The sequence below is a fragment of the Lathyrus oleraceus genome, chromosome 6 (assembly GCF_024323335.1).
Source record: "Lathyrus oleraceus cultivar Zhongwan6 chromosome 6, CAAS_Psat_ZW6_1.0, whole genome shotgun sequence".
Classification (NCBI taxonomy): domain Eukaryota; kingdom Viridiplantae; phylum Streptophyta; class Magnoliopsida; order Fabales; family Fabaceae; genus Lathyrus; species Lathyrus oleraceus.
In genome coordinates, this window is record NC_066584.1 from 27,551,024 (window position 1) to 27,569,440 (window position 18,417).

The window sequence follows — 18,417 nt, forward strand, 5'->3', positions numbered from 1 at the left end:
AAGTGGGTCAGTACAGGTAATCGGAATGAACCTCCAGGGGTTATCCCACAAATAAAGTGGGAAACCACGCAAGTTATCCCTGCAAAAGTCATGTGCCTTCACAAAAACTCAACAAAAGGGTTAGTGAAACAAGATAGGGTAACCAAGAGTTGCCCCCAAATCAAAATGTAACCACATGAATAATTCCATCAAAATTCACAAAAATCTCACAAAAAGCAACCAAGGGTAGGAGGCATAAACCTCTTGTCAAACACATGCATCAAAAGGGTATCAAATTCACCCATAATACCTCATACATTTAGAGCATTCAAATTAAAGGCATAAAGATGATGGATATAGGGCAAACCTGATTGGAGAGCTTGATTGAAATTGAGTTGCACCCGTGAGGTTTACAAAACAATCTTTAGGGTTTATGTGAGGCAGAGGTGATTCTGTGCAGTTGAGTTCCCTTCAGGATTTGGAGGCTGCTCTGAACTCTGTTAGTTCTTCTCTCACTATCTTTTTCCTCAGGGTTTTGTTCCAAGGAAACCTCAGAGTATTTTGCTTCCCCCCTTTTCTCAAGTGAAGCCTTGGTATTTATAGACTGAATTCCATGGCTTTGTGGGCTCAAATGAGGGAGACCCAAGTCCAAAAAAAAAATTGTTATATTTTATTTATTTATTTAATTAATTTTATTTATTTATTTATTTTTAACTTTTTTTTTTCCAGGAAAAATGAAGGGTAAATTTTGGGGTATTACAGCTGCCCCTATTCAATCAACTGGAGACCCGGAAAGAAGATGGCAGCTGCTTTCGTACTTTCGAGGTATCAAGGGATTGAATACAATAAAAGCCCAAAAATTTGCACTGAAGTGAAGTGAAGTAACAATGTCTGTCAGAATCGGCAAAGAGGTGGTCTTGAAAGAAGAATCCGTCTGGTACGGTGAGAGTCAGTCTGAATACCGAAAAAGAATGTTAACTTGGATACCAAAATAAATGGTAACACAGAAATAACCATGGCCTGAATGCCGCTCATCAGTCTGAATACTGGAAATGACTTCGATCTGAACATCGGAAAATTGGCCTGAATGCCACAAGTCGCATCGACCTGAACGTCGGAAACTTCTTCGATCTGAACATCGGAAAGACTTGGCCTGAATGCCACTTCGATCTGAATATCGGGAAAACTGGCCTGAATGCCACTTCGATCTGAATATCGGAACACTAGCCTGAATGCCACTTCGATCTGAATATCGGAACACTGGCCTGAACGCCACTTCGGTCTGGATACCGGAACACTGGCCTGAATGCCACAAGTTGCGCCGACCTGATCGTCGGAAACTGCTTCGATCTGAACATCGGAAATTGGCCTGAACGCCACTTCGATCTGAATATCGGAAATTGGCCTAAACGCCACTTCGATCTGAATATCGGAAATTGGCCTGAACACCATTCGGTCTAAATACCGGAAACTGGCCTGAACGCCACTTCGATCTGAATATCGGAAATTGGCCTGAACGCCACTTCGATCTGAATATCGGAAATTGGCCTGAACGCCACTTCGGTCTGAATACCGGAAAATTGGCCTGAATGCCACTTCGGTCTAAATACCGGAAACTGGCCTAAACGCCACTTCGATCTGAATATCGGAAATTGGCCTGAACGCCACTTCGGTCTGAATACCGGAAAATTGGCCTGAATGCCACAAGTTGCATCGACCTGAACGTCGGAAACTTCTTCGATCTGAACATCGGAAAGACTTGGCCTGAATGCCACTTCGATCTGAATATCGGGAAAACTGGCCTGAATGCCACTTCGATCTGAATACCGGAAAACTGGCCTGAATGGCACAAGTTGCATCGACCTAAACGTCGGAAACTTCTTCGATCTGAACATCGGAAAACTTCATGCCTGTCAGCATTGGCAGAAATAGGGAATGATAATAAAGGCGACGCATGGGCCAATGACACTTGCTGGGGATAACCAAGGTGGGTCATGAACAATCTTCAGTCTGAGTACTGGAAACAACTTCTAGCTTATCACTTGGGATACCGAGAATGTTTTATGCTTACATGCGTATGTTTGAATTTTTCAATGGCGTAATGCTCCATGAAAATGGAAATTCTACGCGATTTGGGAGGATGCAATGCAATATGATTCTACATGCAGGGATGCGAAATGCTGGGTAGAATGCCAAACTGAGGCAAGGGGATCTACTGGGGAAATGATCACCTTCTTCTGGACTCTGGCAAGGCTGTTGAAGATGCACAGCGCAAAGAATTATGTGGGGAAATGACCCGCCACACGGTGTTCTAGCAATGACGAAATACCGAGATTCTGACTAGGGAGAGAACGACACTGAAAACCTGCTGTTGGGGAAAGCGATAGTGGTTCTGGCAACCACGATTTGCGAGAGATGACTCAGCAAGGGAAGCAAACACCGATACGGTACCGAGGTTCTGCTTCAAGGAAAGAAACCATGGATCTGGCATTGGGATTATCGATCTGGCCTCGAACTCTAAGGAGCAACCACTTCTGCTGGGAAGATACAGTCTGGCACTGTCAACTCCGCTGGGGGTATACAATCTGACATTTTCAACTCTACTGGGGAGTGTATATTCTGAAACAACCGCTTGGGGAAGTACGGTGGTGAGAACCTGCTGGGGATTGAAGAATCCAACACTCTGATCAGCTCTGCAGGGATAAGACACCGGATTCGTCTGTTGGCGACTTCACTGGGGAAGATATTCACGATCATCTGCAAGGGGATTTTAAGGAAATGCCCCGAGGGTATCTGTTCTGAATAGACGATCCAAAGCACTTAAAATTTACAACAATTTTAAATGTTTATTGAGCATGTACCTGTAAAGCCCTTACGTGTCATGATGCAATGTTTATCAAAAATTCGGACGTCATTTTTGCAAACAAAACAGTAAAATGAAAATGAAAACAGAGATATACTGAATAACATGATTTTATTGATTGAATGGCCTCTGAATAGGCATTTACATCAGGAAGCAATCCCTGGAAAGAGGTAATCGCACAAAAGATAAAAACAGAAATTAATCTAATGGCAATGTGAAATGGATTTCTATTGGGTTCCAATTCTGCTATGACTTGCCCGTCTTCAAGATCCTCCAGATGATCAGCCTTCTGAAAAGGTGATTGGACTGTTTCCTACCTTTCGAAAATTTCCAGTCATCGACATGAGATGAGATTCAGAACTAACTCAGAACGCAGTCATTCGCTTAATCCCTAACTTTTGCCTGGATCGCCCTTTTCGGGTTTTCAATCCACCGGGATACCCATTTTTGCCTAAGTTGCCTTTTCAGGTTTTCAACTTACCGGGTGTACGATCTTTTCATTTTTAATCCCTAATTTTTGCCCGAACCTTTTCATCTTCTTGATTCGTCGGGATGCCCATTTTTTGCCTGGACTATTCTTTTTACTGTCCAGCGGGTCTATTTTATGCGAAGTATTTTTTAACTGCGTCTGAGTTCACAGGGGAAGTGAAGTTTTCACCATCCATAGTTGCAAGCATTAAGGCCCCACCATCAAAAACCTTGGTGACAATATACAGTCCATCATAGTTAGGAGTCCACTTGCCCCTGTGTTCTGTCTGAGGAGGAAGGATCCTTTTCAACACTAAATCTCCGACTTGGAAACAACGAGGACGCACTTTCTGATCAAAGGCTCTCTTCATCCGACTCTGATACAACTGTCCATGACAAATGGCTGCCATTCGCTTCTCTTCGATAAGACTCAACTCATTGAACCTTGTCCGAATCCATTCGGCTTCGTCTAACTTAACATCCAACAAGACTCTTAGAGAAGGAATCTCCACTTCAACAGGTAGGAGTGCTTCCATACCATACACCAGGGAGTAAGGGGTTGCCCCAATCGACGTACGTACTGAAGTACGGTACCCATGCAAGGCGAAGGGTAGCATCTCATGCCAATCTCTGCACGTGACGACCATCTTCTGCACAATCTTCTTTATGTTCTTATTTGCCGCCTCCACAACGCCGTTCATCTTAGGGCGGTAAGGGGAAGAATTGTGATGCTGAATGTTGAAGTTCTGACACAACTCCTTCATCATTTTGTTGTTGAGATTAGAACCATTATCAGTAATGATTCTTTCGGGAATCCCATAGCGACAAATGATTTCTTTCTTGATGAAACGGGCAACCACATGTCTGGTGACATTCGCGAACGACGCTGCTTCGACCCACTTGGTGAAATAGTCGATGACAACAAGGATGAAGCGAAATTTTTCCTATCAAAAAAAGCGAAATTACCCATCATTTTTCCTAAAAAAAAAAAAAAAATCAGGTACTGTCTCGTTCGCCTCTGCCTCGCCTAGCGAAGGCCACGGATTTTGAATTTGAAAACAGCCCCATGTTAGGAACTTTGAATTTTATGGCATTTTATCACAGGAATAACATGGTCAAACATTCAGGGTATTCAGGCATATTTAAATTCCCATACGAAAGCAAATTATATATCAACATTTAATCATGATGCATTATATATGTAGATATGGCCAATTGAAAGTATAAACAATAGAGAATTTTTTTTTTAATTAATTAATTAAATAATTAAAATAAATAAATAAATAAAATATAACAAATTATTTTGGACTTGGGTCTCCCTCATTCCAAGCCCATTACCCACGAAATTAGTCTATAAATACTGAAGTTTCAGTAGGGGGAGTTTAGACTTGGAGTTTACACTGGGAGATTCACTGGAGAAAGAAGGAAGAGAAGCAAAACACTCTGAGGTTTCCTTGGAACAAAACCTTGAGGAAAAAGAAAGAGAGAGAACAGAGAAGGACGGATAGAAACTTTGGCATAGGAACCCTGCCTACCCGGAGAATTCAGAGTAAAGAAACCCTGAAGGCAGCCCATCTGCACCGAAGCCATCGCCGTCCAATTCCCGCTGCCTAACTTATTCCGATACTACAAGTGGTCAATCCCTTCAACCTTGAATTGGCAAACAGGTTTGCGTATCTCTATTGTTTATACTTTCAATTGGCCATATCTACATATATAATGCATCATGATTAAATGTTGATATATAATTTGCTTTCGTATGGGAATTTAAATATGCCTGAATACCCTGAATGTTTGACCATGTTATTCCTGTGATAAAATGCCATAAAATTCAAAGTTCCTAACATGGGGCTGTTTTCAAATTCAAAATCCGTGGCCTTCGCTAGGCGAGGCAGAGGCGAACGAGACAGTACCTGATTCTTCTAGTCTGTTTTTTTTATGTTTTTATCATAGCCATGCATTATTCATCCTATCCTATTTATTGTTGTGATATTTCTCCGGTGTAATCTTCGATTGCACCCTGATTTGGTGTTCTAACATGTTTCTTTTTTTGAGTTTCGTAAAGGTTCACATATCCCAGGAAAAGGTTATTGGCTAGGTATTCCACTTTATTTGTGGGATACCCTTGTGGAGTTTCACCCTAAATTAATTTTTAATGTATTAATTTCTAATGTATTAATTTTTTAATATATTATTTTTAATAATTTTAATGTGGAGTTTCATCCTAATTATATAATTAATTGTAAAACTTTGCCTTTGAATAAGTGATCTTGGACCTCTCTTTGTTGCCTTACGATTACGATATTACGGTCATGTCCCGCGAACGTGGGGATACCCTTAGCAAAGACCCTTCGGTTAAATCATCATAAAATAAATTATAGTCCCTCGGATGTTACCTTCGAATATACAACTTTGTCCCTCGATGACCCTCCGATGTTGCCTACGGTTAAATGATGATAGTCCCTTCGAATGCTAAGGTATCCTCATAACTGTTGCCTTCAATGACCAATCGATGACCCTACGATGACCCTTTTACATCCAAAGGATAAAACTACTTATTTCTCAATAATAAGGACAGTTTTACCCTCATAAGGATAGGAAATACTCATAAAGACCTTGAGTCGGTATAACTCTTAATTGCTGGCTCACAACCTAAAACATTTTTTCACACCTCACACCTTTCAAAATACCTTCAGAAAATCACCACTTGGTATACATTCATACTAGAATCATTACCGAGTTATATTTTTCTAAACAATTTTCAAAACTAAACGAGATAATCACTTTGTATACATTCATACAAGAATCATTACAAAGTTAAATTCTCTTTTCAAAATAATTTTTCTAAACAATTCACAAACACTTTTTTTTCAGACAAAAATAATATAAGTGATCGAGCAATTAAGAGCCCATGGATAACCATGGATACAAAGGGTGCTAACACCTTCCCTTTGTATAATGTACCTCCCGAACCCAAAATCTAAATTAAGGTTTTTCCTGTTCTTTTCCACCTTTCCTTATTGGATAAAAGAAAAGTCGGTGGCGACTCTTGCTAACCGCGACATTGCGATTAAAACCACAAAAAAGTTCAGTTCACCGTATGACAGAACTGGCGACTCTGCTGGGGACCTTAAAAAGAGAGGTTACCTTAAAAACAAGATCACTTATTCAATTTGTCTGATTTATTTTTAAGGGATTGCTTGGGTATGTTATGCTTGAGTGAAAGATCCTACACCCGGATCTAGTGTACCTTAGGTAAGTAGCAAGAGATCATCGCGACTGTCCGGCGTATACTGGAATGGTCAAAATGATGGCTACGGTTAATGTGGCACTTTGGATGTCCTGATGTTCCTCATGTTAGTTGAGGAAATATTTGGCATTCGCGTGGTGTCATAAAAGCATTAACCAGACCTTTAGAACCCTAATTGACTCATCCTGGCCATTAGAAAGTAGTGAGATAACTGGCTTCGGTTCCGACTGGAGTTGGTTGAGACTCGATACTACACTCTTTGAGATTGGACTTTAGGGAAGCTTCGGTCAACCACTTGGTGTTGCACTGAAGTGGACTTAAGGAAAGGTCAATGATTTGAGATCCTTCTAGAACCCGGTTACTATTCTAAGACAGGTTGAACCAACCAAACTTCAGTGGGGAGGGTATTTACCTATGGAACTCACGCAAGCCTTAAAACCTAGGAATGATTGTTGTGTGACTTGCTTGTGCTTGTTATTTATCTAACAACATGACATCATAACAACATAACATCATAACATCATGGCATTGTACTAACCATTTCAAGGATTTAGGGATTTAACTCTGCTAAAAAAAAAACAGAAAAAACAAAAACAAAAGCAAAAACAAAAGAAAAGAAAAAAAAAAAGCTCTTTTTGTTAGTTTATGCAAAGTTAAATCCCGAAAGTCCTTGAAAACATTTCATACATTGCATTGCATCGCATAACAGGTATTCTAAAGGATCAGTGTTCTCACGATTTTCCTATCAAACAGATTCCAGCAGATTCAAACAGATTGAACAATGGCTCTCGAACAAACTGTCAAAGATCTCCAGGCCCAGAATGCTCAATTCCAGGAAATGATGCTGAGCTTATCTAAGGGGCAGGAAGAACTGAAAGCTCTTTTGATGGAGAAGAAGAAGGACCAGAAACCTGTGGGTTACATCAACCCGGGGAGAAGGCTTAAGGGACAGGTTACAGGAGTCAAGATTAGAATTCCGAAGGATTCAGAAGAAGAGACCGAGAATGATTCGGAAGATGAGAATCCTAATCTCGTCAATTCTGAGGACGACGATGAAGATTATGAACATGAACAGTACTCTCCGAAGGATGATAAGTACAAGTTGCTGGAAGAACGTATGCTAGCTATGGAGGGGCAGAAAGTGCCCGGTCTGGATTTCGAAAACTTGGGTCTGGTCTCTGATGTGGTCATTCCCCGCAAATTCAAGGTTCCCATTTTCACTAAGTATGATGGTGCCTCTTGTCCTCAGATGCACCTAAGGGCTTATGTGAGAAAGATTCAGCCGCACACTACTGATAAGAAACTGTGGATCCATTTCTTCCAAGAGAGTCTGTCTGGCACACAGTTAGAGTGGTATTATCAGCTTGAGAGCTCTAACATCCGCACATGGACTGATTTAGCAACAGCTTTCTACAAGCACTACCAGTATAATTCTGAGTTAGCGCCTACTCGGCTACAGCTACAAAATATGACTATGGGCTCTAAAGAAAGTTTCAAAGAATATGCTCAAAAGTGGAGAGATTTGGCTGGCAGAGTCAAACCCCCTATGACTGATCGAGAGTTAGTGGACATGTTCATGGGTACACTGACTGGCCCATTCTACAGCCATCTACTGGGAAGTTCCTCGTCAGGTTTCACTGAACTTATCTTGACAGGTGAACGGGTTGAAAGCGGCATTCGAAGTGGAAAGATACAGGCAGCTACTTCTGCAAGCACCAAAAAGTCCTATCAGGGAAAGAATGAATCAAATGTTGTGTACAGTGAGAGGAAGCATAACAAGAAGAATCGTGACCATACTGTTGGGGCAGTTACAATTGCCGCACCGCCATCTCAGAACTTCCAACACAGACAAGACAGGTCGAGAAGACAGTTTACCAAGATCAATATGACTTTAACCCAAGCACTGCAGAGTATGTTAAAGGCCAATTTGATTACCCTCAGAGGCCCTCCTGCAAATCCCAACACTACTTCTCCTCGTTATAATCCCAACGCCAGGTGTGCCTATCACTCCGATAGCCCCGGGCATGATACGAATGATTGCTGGTTGTTGAAGAACAAGATTCAGGATATGATCGACGCTGGAGAAATTGAATTTGATCCTCCGGCGACCCCCAATGTCATCACAGCACCTATGCCTAATCATGACCAGAATGTTAATGTTGTGGACGACAATTCTCACGTTACTGACGTTGCTGATTTAGCATCTCCTCTCCTGATCGTTAAGAATTTATTGCAAGCTGGTTTATTTCCAGGTTGTGCTGAAGATTGCGATCTCTGTGTACTGCGACCCAATGATTGTTTGAAGTTGAAGAACGGCATTCAACGGCTGATGGATGATCGTACAATTCTATTTGAAAGGGTTCCTAAGGTGGACAACTCTATTGAAGAGGTATCTGTGATTGCTAGGTCCAAAGCTCCAGTGAAGATTACCGCTACTAGAGTGCCTGTGAAGATTACCGCTGAGCCCAAAGTGGCTCCCCTGATTATTACCGCACCTGGCCCCGTGCCATATTCCTCCAGCAAAGCTATTCCGTGGAACTATGGAGGCGACGTTTACATCCATGGCATAAAGCAAGTTGGTAGTTCTGCTAATCCTAATGATATTGTGGGGACTAGTAAAGTTACTCGAAGTGGAAGGATCTACTCCCCAGAAATCTCACCTCCCGCTCCCGAAATTCGAGGAAAAAGACCAGTCAATCCTCCTCAGTCAGAGACATCGGTCGAAGTTACTTCTGAAGATGTTGCCAAACAGGAAATGGAAGAGATGCTGAAAATCATCCGTAAGAGCGATTTTGATGTAGTGGAACAATTGGGGCATACTCCGTCTAAAATCTCAATGTTGTCCTTGTTATTATCCTCTGAATCCCATGCCAATGCATTGATGAAATTCTTGAAGACCGCTCATGTGCCTCAAGAAACATCCGTCGATCAATTCGAACATTATGTTGCTAATTTGACTGTTGACAATGGCCTAGGCTTTTCCGATGCTGACCTGACGCCAGCAGGAAAGAATCACAATAAAGCTCTGCATATCTCCATCGAGTGTGAGGGGATCACCCTGGCTCACGTGTTGATCGACAACGGCTCTTCCTTGAATGTGCTCCCGAAAGCTGTACTCGATAAATTTGACTACAAAGGCATTGAACTGAAACCTAGTGATGTTGTGGTGCGTGCTTACGATGGTGCGAAGAGTGTTGTCTATGGTGAAGTGGTTCTCCCTATCAAGATAGGACCTCAAGTCTTCAACACTACCTTTCACGTGTTGGACATTCGTCCCGCCTACTCCTGCTTGTTGGGGCGCCCTTGGATCCATGGGGCAGGTGCGGTAGCTTCGTCGCTTCATCAAAAGCTGAAGTATCCAATAGCAGGCATGGTTGTCACTGTATGTGGAGAAGAAGAGTATATTGTCAGTAGTGTGCAAGCCTTCAAATACGTCGAGATGGATGGTGAATTCTTTGAGACTCCTTCTCAGTCATTTGAAGTGGTTCCTCCACCCAGTCCTGTCCTTAAGCCAACTCCCCTTGTGCCCAAGGTTGTTCGTGCTCCCCCTGTCATGATCTCTCTGAAAGATGCTCAAGCCGCGATTGAAAATGGTGATCGTGCTGGTTGGGGTCAACTGATCAATGTACCGTACAAGTCTGATAAAGCTGGCCTGGGGTTTAACTCTGGAAAGATAGTCAAAAATCAGATTAATGCTATGGAAGATGCTGATAGTGATTGCGACTTGGATAGCTGGATTTTCCCAACAATTGGTGACGGACTCAACAATTGGAAGACTGAAGACATTATCCCGATTTCCTTTAGTCAGGAATCCCTATCCACTCTGGATCCTGTTGATAATAGTTCTACTACTGTTCATTATGACTTTGAAAATCCGATCTACCGAGCCGAAGATGGAAGTGAGGAAGATTGTGAAGTACCTGAAGAACTTGCCAGACTGTTACTACAAGAAGAAAGGACTATACAGCCGCATGAGGAGTCAGTTGAGACTGTAAATCTGGGTACCGAGGTGGACAAGAGAGAAGTCAAAATAGGAGCAGGCTTGGAAAGCAGTATCAAGGAAAGATTGATTCAGATGCTACATGACTATGTGGAGATTTTTGCTTGGTCTTACGAAGACATGCCAGGGCTGGATACCGATATAGTAGTGCATCGTTTGCCGACGAAGGAAGATTGTCGTCCTGTTAAGCAAAAGGTTCGTCGCATGCGTCCTGAAATGTCCGAGAAAATCAAGGCCGAAGTCATGAAACAATTCGATGCTGGTTTTCTGGCGGTTACTTCTTATCCTCAATGGGTTGCTAATGTGGTACCAGTGCCAAAGAAGGATGGTAAGGTGCGAATGTGTGTGGATTACAGAGATTTGAATAGAGCGAGTCCCAAGGATGATTTCCCACTGCCACACATTGATGTTCTGGTAGACAACACCGCTCAACACAAGGTATTCTCCTTCATGGATGGATTCTCGGGTTATAACCAGATCAAAATGGCACCTGAGGACATGGAGAAGACTACGTTTGTGACGCAATGGGGCACCTTCTGTTATAAAGTAATGCCGTTTGGTTTAAAGAACGCAGGAGCAACGTACCAGCGTGCTATGGTGGTTTTGTTCCATGACATGATCCATCATGAAATAGAAGTATATGTGGACGATATGATAGCCAGGTCTCATACTGAAGAAGAACATCTCGATCATTTATACAAACTGTTTGAGAGGCTGAAGAAATACAAGTTGAGATTGAACCCGAACAAATGCACCTTTGGAGTAAGATCCGGTAAACTCTTGGGCTTTATTGTCAGTGGTAAAGGTATTGAGGTTGACCCGGCCAAGGTGAGAGCTATTCAAGAAATGCCAGTTCCCCGTACGGATAAAGAAGTCAGAGGTTTCTTGGGACGTTTGAATTACATTGCCCGGTTTATTTCCCATTTGACCGCTACTTGCAAACCCATCTTCAAGTTACTGAGAAAAAATCAGGAGATGATATGGAATGATGAATGTCAAGAAGCTTTTGACAAAATCAAGAAGTACCTCCAAGAACCTCCGATTCTGGTACCACCAGTTGAGGGAAGACCTCTAATCATGTATTTGACCGTTTTAGAAAACTCAATGGGGTGCGTGTTGGGGCAACATGACGAGTCTGGTCGAAAAGAGCATGCCATATACTACCTTAGCAAAAAGTTTACCGACTGTGAAACAAGATACTCACTGCTCGAGAAAACTTGCTGTGCTTTGGCCTGGGCTGCTCGCCGACTAAGACAGTATATGTTGAATCACACCACTTTGTTGATTTCTAAGATGGATCCTATCAAATACATATTTGAGAAACCCGCCCTCTCCGGAAGAATAGCAAGATGGCAGATGATTTTAACAGAGTATGATATCCAGTATACCACCCAAAAAGCAATCAAAGGAAGCGTGCTAGCTGATCATTTGGCTCATCAGGCAGTGAATGATTATCAGTCTATGAATTTTGAGTTCCCAGATGAGGATGTCATGCTTGTTACTGATTATGAAGAACCTGGACCAGAGGAAGGACCCGAAGTGGGATCCCGATGGACTATGGTTTTTGATGGATCGTCTAACGCATTGGGCAACGGTATTGGCGTCGTGATCATTTCCCCCAAGGGTGGCCATACGCCTTTCACCGCTAGACTATGTTTTGAATGCACCAACAATATGGCTGAGTATGAAGCGTGTATTTTGGGACTCAGAGCTGCTATAGACCTAAGAATCAAGTTCTTGAAGGTGTACGGAGACTCAGCCTTGGTAATCAGTCAGGTCAAAGGAGAATGGGACACTAAACATCCGAATCTCATCCCTTATCGAGAACGGGTGTTGACATTAATCCCATACTTTGAAGAGATCACATTCGAATATATTCCACGAGAGGAGAACCAGTTGGCAGACGCATTAGCTACCATGTCATCTATGTTCAGAGTCAGATGGGACAATGAAGCTCCCCGGATTACCATTGAACGACTAGACGAACCAGCATATTGTTATGAACTTAACGCTGATGAAGTAGAAGAGAAGCCTTGGTACCACGAGATAAAAAGATATTTAGAAGCTCAAGAATACCCTGAAGGGACATCCATCAATGACAGGAAATTTCTGAGGAAGTTCTCCGCTAAATTCTTTTTGAGTAATGGAATATTGTACAAACGTAACCATGATTCGACTTTGCTTCGCTGTGTGGATAGAAAGGAATCAGAGAAGATTATGGAAGACATGCACGACGGTATCTTTGGGACTCATTCTAGTGGACATACAATGGCCAAGAAGATTCTGAGGTCAGGGTATTATTGGTCTACCATGGAAACTGATTGCCACCATCACTCCAGAACTTGTCATAAGTGCCAGATCTATGCGGATAAAGTACATGTGCCTCCTGCTCCATTAAACGTGTTGACCGCGCCGTGGCCCTTTGCAATGTGGGGCATTGATGTGATTGGCGAAATTAAACCTACCGCCTCTAATGGACATCGTTTCATCCTTGTTGCTATTGATTACTTCACAAAGTGGGTGGAGGCAGCCTCATTTGCTTCTGTTACTAAGAATGTGGTGGCACGATTCATCAAGAACAGCCTCATCTGCCGATACGGCGTCCCTGAGAGGATTATCACTGACAATGGCACTAATTTGAACAACAAGATGATTACTGAACTCTGCACGCAGTTCAAAATAAAACACCATAACTCTTCTCCGTACCGGCCAAAGATGAACGGCGCTGTAGAAGCGGCTAATAAGAATATTAAGAAGATTATACAAAAGATGACGGTAACATACAAAGACTGGCATGAGATGTTACCATTTGCTCTTCATGGTTATCGTACTTCCGTGCGAACTTCGACAGGGGCAACTCCTTTCTCTTTAGTCTACGGAATGGAAGCCGTTTTACCAGTGGAAGTTCAGATTCCCTCTCTAAGGATCATGAAAGAGGCGGGCTTAGACGAGGACGAATGGATTCAGACTCGACTCGATCAGATAAATTTGATGGATGAGAAGAGACTTGCGGCTGTATGTCACGGGCAGATATATCAGAAGCGCATGACCAGGGCATTCAACAAAAAGGTCAAGAGACAAGTGTATCAAATTGGCGACTTGGTAATCAAACGCATCATCCTACCACAAACTGACCCCAGAGGCAAATGGACTCCCACATACGAAGGGCCATTTGTAGTTAAGAAGGTATTCTCAGGTGGAGCCATGATACTCGCTACAATGGATGGTGAAGACTTCCCACATCCCGTGAACGCGGACATAGTTAAAAAATACTACGCATAAAAGAGACCCGCTAGATCGACGTATCTAGGCAAAAGTAAGGGCATCCCGGCAAACCAAAAGGGTTCGGGTAAAAATTAGGGATATATAAAAAAAAATGTACACCCGGCAAGTCGAAAACCTGAAAAGGCGGCTTGGGCAAAAAAGGGTATCCTGGTGGACTGAAAACCTGAAAAGGCGGTCCAGGCAAAAATTAGGGATTAAAGCGTATGACTATGTCCCGTTCTCAGTCAACTTTCATCCAAGTTCGAGGGACTGACCAAGCCAATCACTTCTATCCGACAGCAAGGGATGAGATGCTCGAAGACATAATGACAGTAGTAGGCTTAAAATCAATAGGACTTCTTCCACATAGCTTTCTCTTTGTTTTCGACAATTTCCTCTTACTAGGATTTCTGTCTCCTTGTACACAAATTGCCTGTTTATAGGCCTCCTTTCAAAATCAATACAACCCTCTTTCAAAAAAAAGATGCTTTTGTTTTTACTTTTCTGTTTTGGTTGCGTAAATGTCCATTGATTTAATTTGAATTAATATGTGCATTTGAATATGACTGATGTTTACCAAAAATACATGCATAGAATAGCAATAGCAATTACTACCCGACTTCAGGATCAAGGAAAAGGTCTAATCATGCTTCCAATGAATCCGCTACCAATTCTCTTCCCCAGCAAGCCTGTTTTTTTTCCTCAGAAAATGGCAGTATCCCCAGGCACAGCCAGTTACTCCCCAACAGAGGTCGGCGTCACCAGACAGATTGATCATCTCATCCATCCCCAACCAGGCTCTGTTGAATATTTCCACCATCAGACAGAAATCAAGCATCCCCAGCCGAGAAAGGGTCATCGACACAAACGTCTCAAATCAGTAGATGGGGATTTATTTTCCCCAGTAGAGTCCCCAAGCAGAACTTCTCATACGCATAACTCATTCATTACATCCTTTCACAGCATACGCATGCATACAACATTCACATTTATTTTAGCATAACACGAAACATCTCATGCATCATGACATAGCATGAAGCTAACTTTTTCTTTGCAGGTTAATTATCCTCCTGATATAGTCAAAGTAGAAGGTTCATTCAGACAGACACCTTTATCAATCACATTCAAGATTCAGATACATATTTCAAATACAGTTCATGGGAACATTCATTCTGACAACACTTCGATATCCTCCTAACGATGGCATCTCTAAGCCCATCCCAGACATTTATTGCAAGTACAACATATACAGGTTATCAGATACAGCCTAACGTACGGTTCATTCTGATTCAGCCCAACATATGACTTCTTCAGCAACTCCAATGCGGTCTAACGTACGACCCATTTGGACCTTCAAATCCTCAGATGCTGCCTAGCGTACGGTACATTCAGGGGTGTAGTCTAGCGTACGACTACTTTCTTTTTCAGATGCAGCCTAACGGACGGCTCATTCTACAACTCGGATACGATCTAACGTACGATCCATTCTGAACTTCAACAACCCCAACGCGGTCTAACGTACGACCCGTTTGGATCTTACAACCCTCAGATGCTACCTAACGTACGGTACATTTCTGAAGTGTAGTCTGACGTACGACTACCGCTTTCATCATCAGATCCTACCTAACATACGGTACATTTCTGAAGTGTAGTCTAACGTACGACTACCCCTTTCGTCATCAGATTCAGCCTAACGTACGGCTCATTCTGCAACTCAGATACGATCTAGCGTATGGTCAATTCTGATCCTTTATCCCCAACAGCATATGACACACTCCGACTCCCCAGCGAAGTCGGCAGCCTAATGGATGACTCATTATACGGTCTAACGTACGACCCGGTGTGGCACCCATGTCTTCAAATTGGCCTAATATACGGCGCGATCTGAAGCTTTCGTCATCAAACCTCCCGGATGGCATCTTTAAGCCCATCTCCATCAAGACCAACTGTCGATTCTCAAGTGCAAATTTTTGGGGCATTCTAGTGTTCAATAATCTTCCACCTCCAGACCACGAATGGCATACACGCCATCCTAACTCTCTCGGTTCAAGAATATTGAACAGGGGCAGCTGTCATACCCCAAAAATTACCCATCATTTTTCCTAAAAAAAAAAAAAAAAAAAAAAAAAAAAAAAAAAAAAAAAAAAAAAAAGAGATTTTTTTTTTTAATTAATTAATTAATTAAATAATTAAAATAAATAAATAAATAAAATATAACAAATTATTTTGGACTTGGGTCTCCCTCATTCCAAGCCCATTACCCACGAAATTAGTCTATAAATACTGAAGTTTCAGTAGGGGGAGTTTAGACTTGGAGTTTACACTGGGAGATTCACTGGAGAAAGAAGGAAGAGAAGCAAAACACTCTGAGGTTTCCTTGGAACAAAACCTTGAGGAAAAAGAAAGAGAGAGAACAGAGAAGGACGGATAGAAACTTTGGCATAGGAACCCTGCCTACCCGGAGAATTCAGAGTAAAGAAACCCTGAAGGCAGCCCATCTGCACCGAAGCCATCGCCGTCCAATTCCCGCTGCCTAACTTATTCCGATACTACAAGTGGTCAATCCCTTCAACTTGAATTGGCAAACAGGTTTGCGTATCTCTATTGTTTATACTTTCAATTGGCCATATCTACATATATAATGCATCATGATTAAATGTTGATATATAATTTGCTTTCGTATGGGAATTTAAATATGCCTGAATACCCTGAATGTTTGACCATGTTATTCCTGTGATAAAATGCCATAAAATTCAAAGTTCCTAACATGGGGCTGTTTTCAAATTCAAAATCCGTGGCCTTCGCTAGGCGAGGCAGAGGCGAACGAGACAGTACCTGATTCTTCTAGTCTGTTTTTTTTATGTTTTTATCATAGCCATGCATTATTCATCCTATCCTATTTATTGTTGTGATATTTCTCCGGTGTAATCTTCGATTGCACCCTGATTTGGTGTTCTAACATGTTTCTTTTTTTGAGTTTCGTAAAGGTTCACATATCCCAGGAAAAGGTTATTGGCTAGGTATTCCACTTTATTTGTGGGATACCCTTGTGGAGTTTCACCCTAAATTAATTTTTTAATGTATTAATTTCTAATGTATTAATTTTTTAATATATTATTTTTAATAATTTTAATGTGGAGTTTCATCCTAATTATATAATTAATTGTAAAACTTTGCCTTTGAATAAGTGATCTTGGACCTCTCTTTGTTGCCTTACGATTACGATATTACGGTCATGTCCCGCGAACGTGGGGATACCCTTAGCAAAGACCCTTCGGTTAAATCATCATAAAATAAATTATAGTCCCTCGGATGTTGCCTTCGAATATACAACTTTGTCCCTCGATGACCCTCCGATGTTGCCTACGGTTAAATGATGATAGTCCCTTCGAATGCTAAGGTATCCTCATAACTGTTGCCTTCAATGACCAATCGATGACCCTTTTACATCCAAAGGATAAAACTACTTATTTCTCAATAATAAGGACAGTTTTACCCTCATAAGGATAGGAAATACTCATAAAGACCTTGGGTCGGTATAACTCTTAATTGCTGGCTCACAACCTAAAACATTTTTTCACACCTCACACCTTTCAAAATACCTTCAGAAAATCACCACTTGGTATACATTCATACTAGAATCATTACCGAGTTATATTTTTCTAAACAATTTTCAAAACTAAACGAGATAATCACTTTGTATACATTCATACAAGAATCATTACAAAGTTAAATTCTCTTTTCAAAATAATTTTTCTAAACAATTCACAAACACTTTTTTTTCAGACAAAAATAATATAAGTGATCGAGCAATTAAGAGCCCATGGATAACCATGGATACAAAGGGTGCTAACACCTTCCCTTTGTATAATATACCTCCCGAACCCAAAATCTAAATTAAGGTTTTTCCTGTTCTTTTCCACCTTTCCTTATTGGATAAAAGAAAAGTCGGTGGCGACTCTTGCTAACCGCGACATTGCGATTAAAACCACAAAAAAGTCCAGTTCACCGTATGACACACTCAAAAGTCAAACGAGCGGTGAAAGGCATGTGGGCACCTTTCGGAGTAGTAATGACAGCGCCAATTCCACTTCCTCTAGCATTGACAGCCCCATCAAACAACAAAGTCCACTTTTCGTTTGGATTAGGTCCCTCCTCAACAACTAGCTCTTCACAGTCTTTCATCTTGAGGAACATGATGTCTTCATCAGGGAATTCAAACTTCATCGGCTCATAATCATCAATCGGCTGCTCGGCAAGGTAGTCTGACAGAATACTACCTTTGATGGCCTTCTGTGACGTGTACTGAATATCATACTCTGTTAAAATCATTTGCCAACGAGCGACCCTTCCGGTGAGAGCTGGCTTCTCGAATATGTATTTCACTGGATCCATCTTAGAAATCAACAAGGTAGTATGGTTCAACATATACTGCCTCAGTCGGCGAGCAACCCAGGCCAAAGCACAACAAGTTTTCTCAAGCTGCGAATATTTGACTTCACAGTCGGTAAACTTTTTGCTAAGGTAGTATATGGCATGCTCTTTTCGACCAGACTCGTCATGCTGTCCCAATACACACCCCATCGAGTTCTC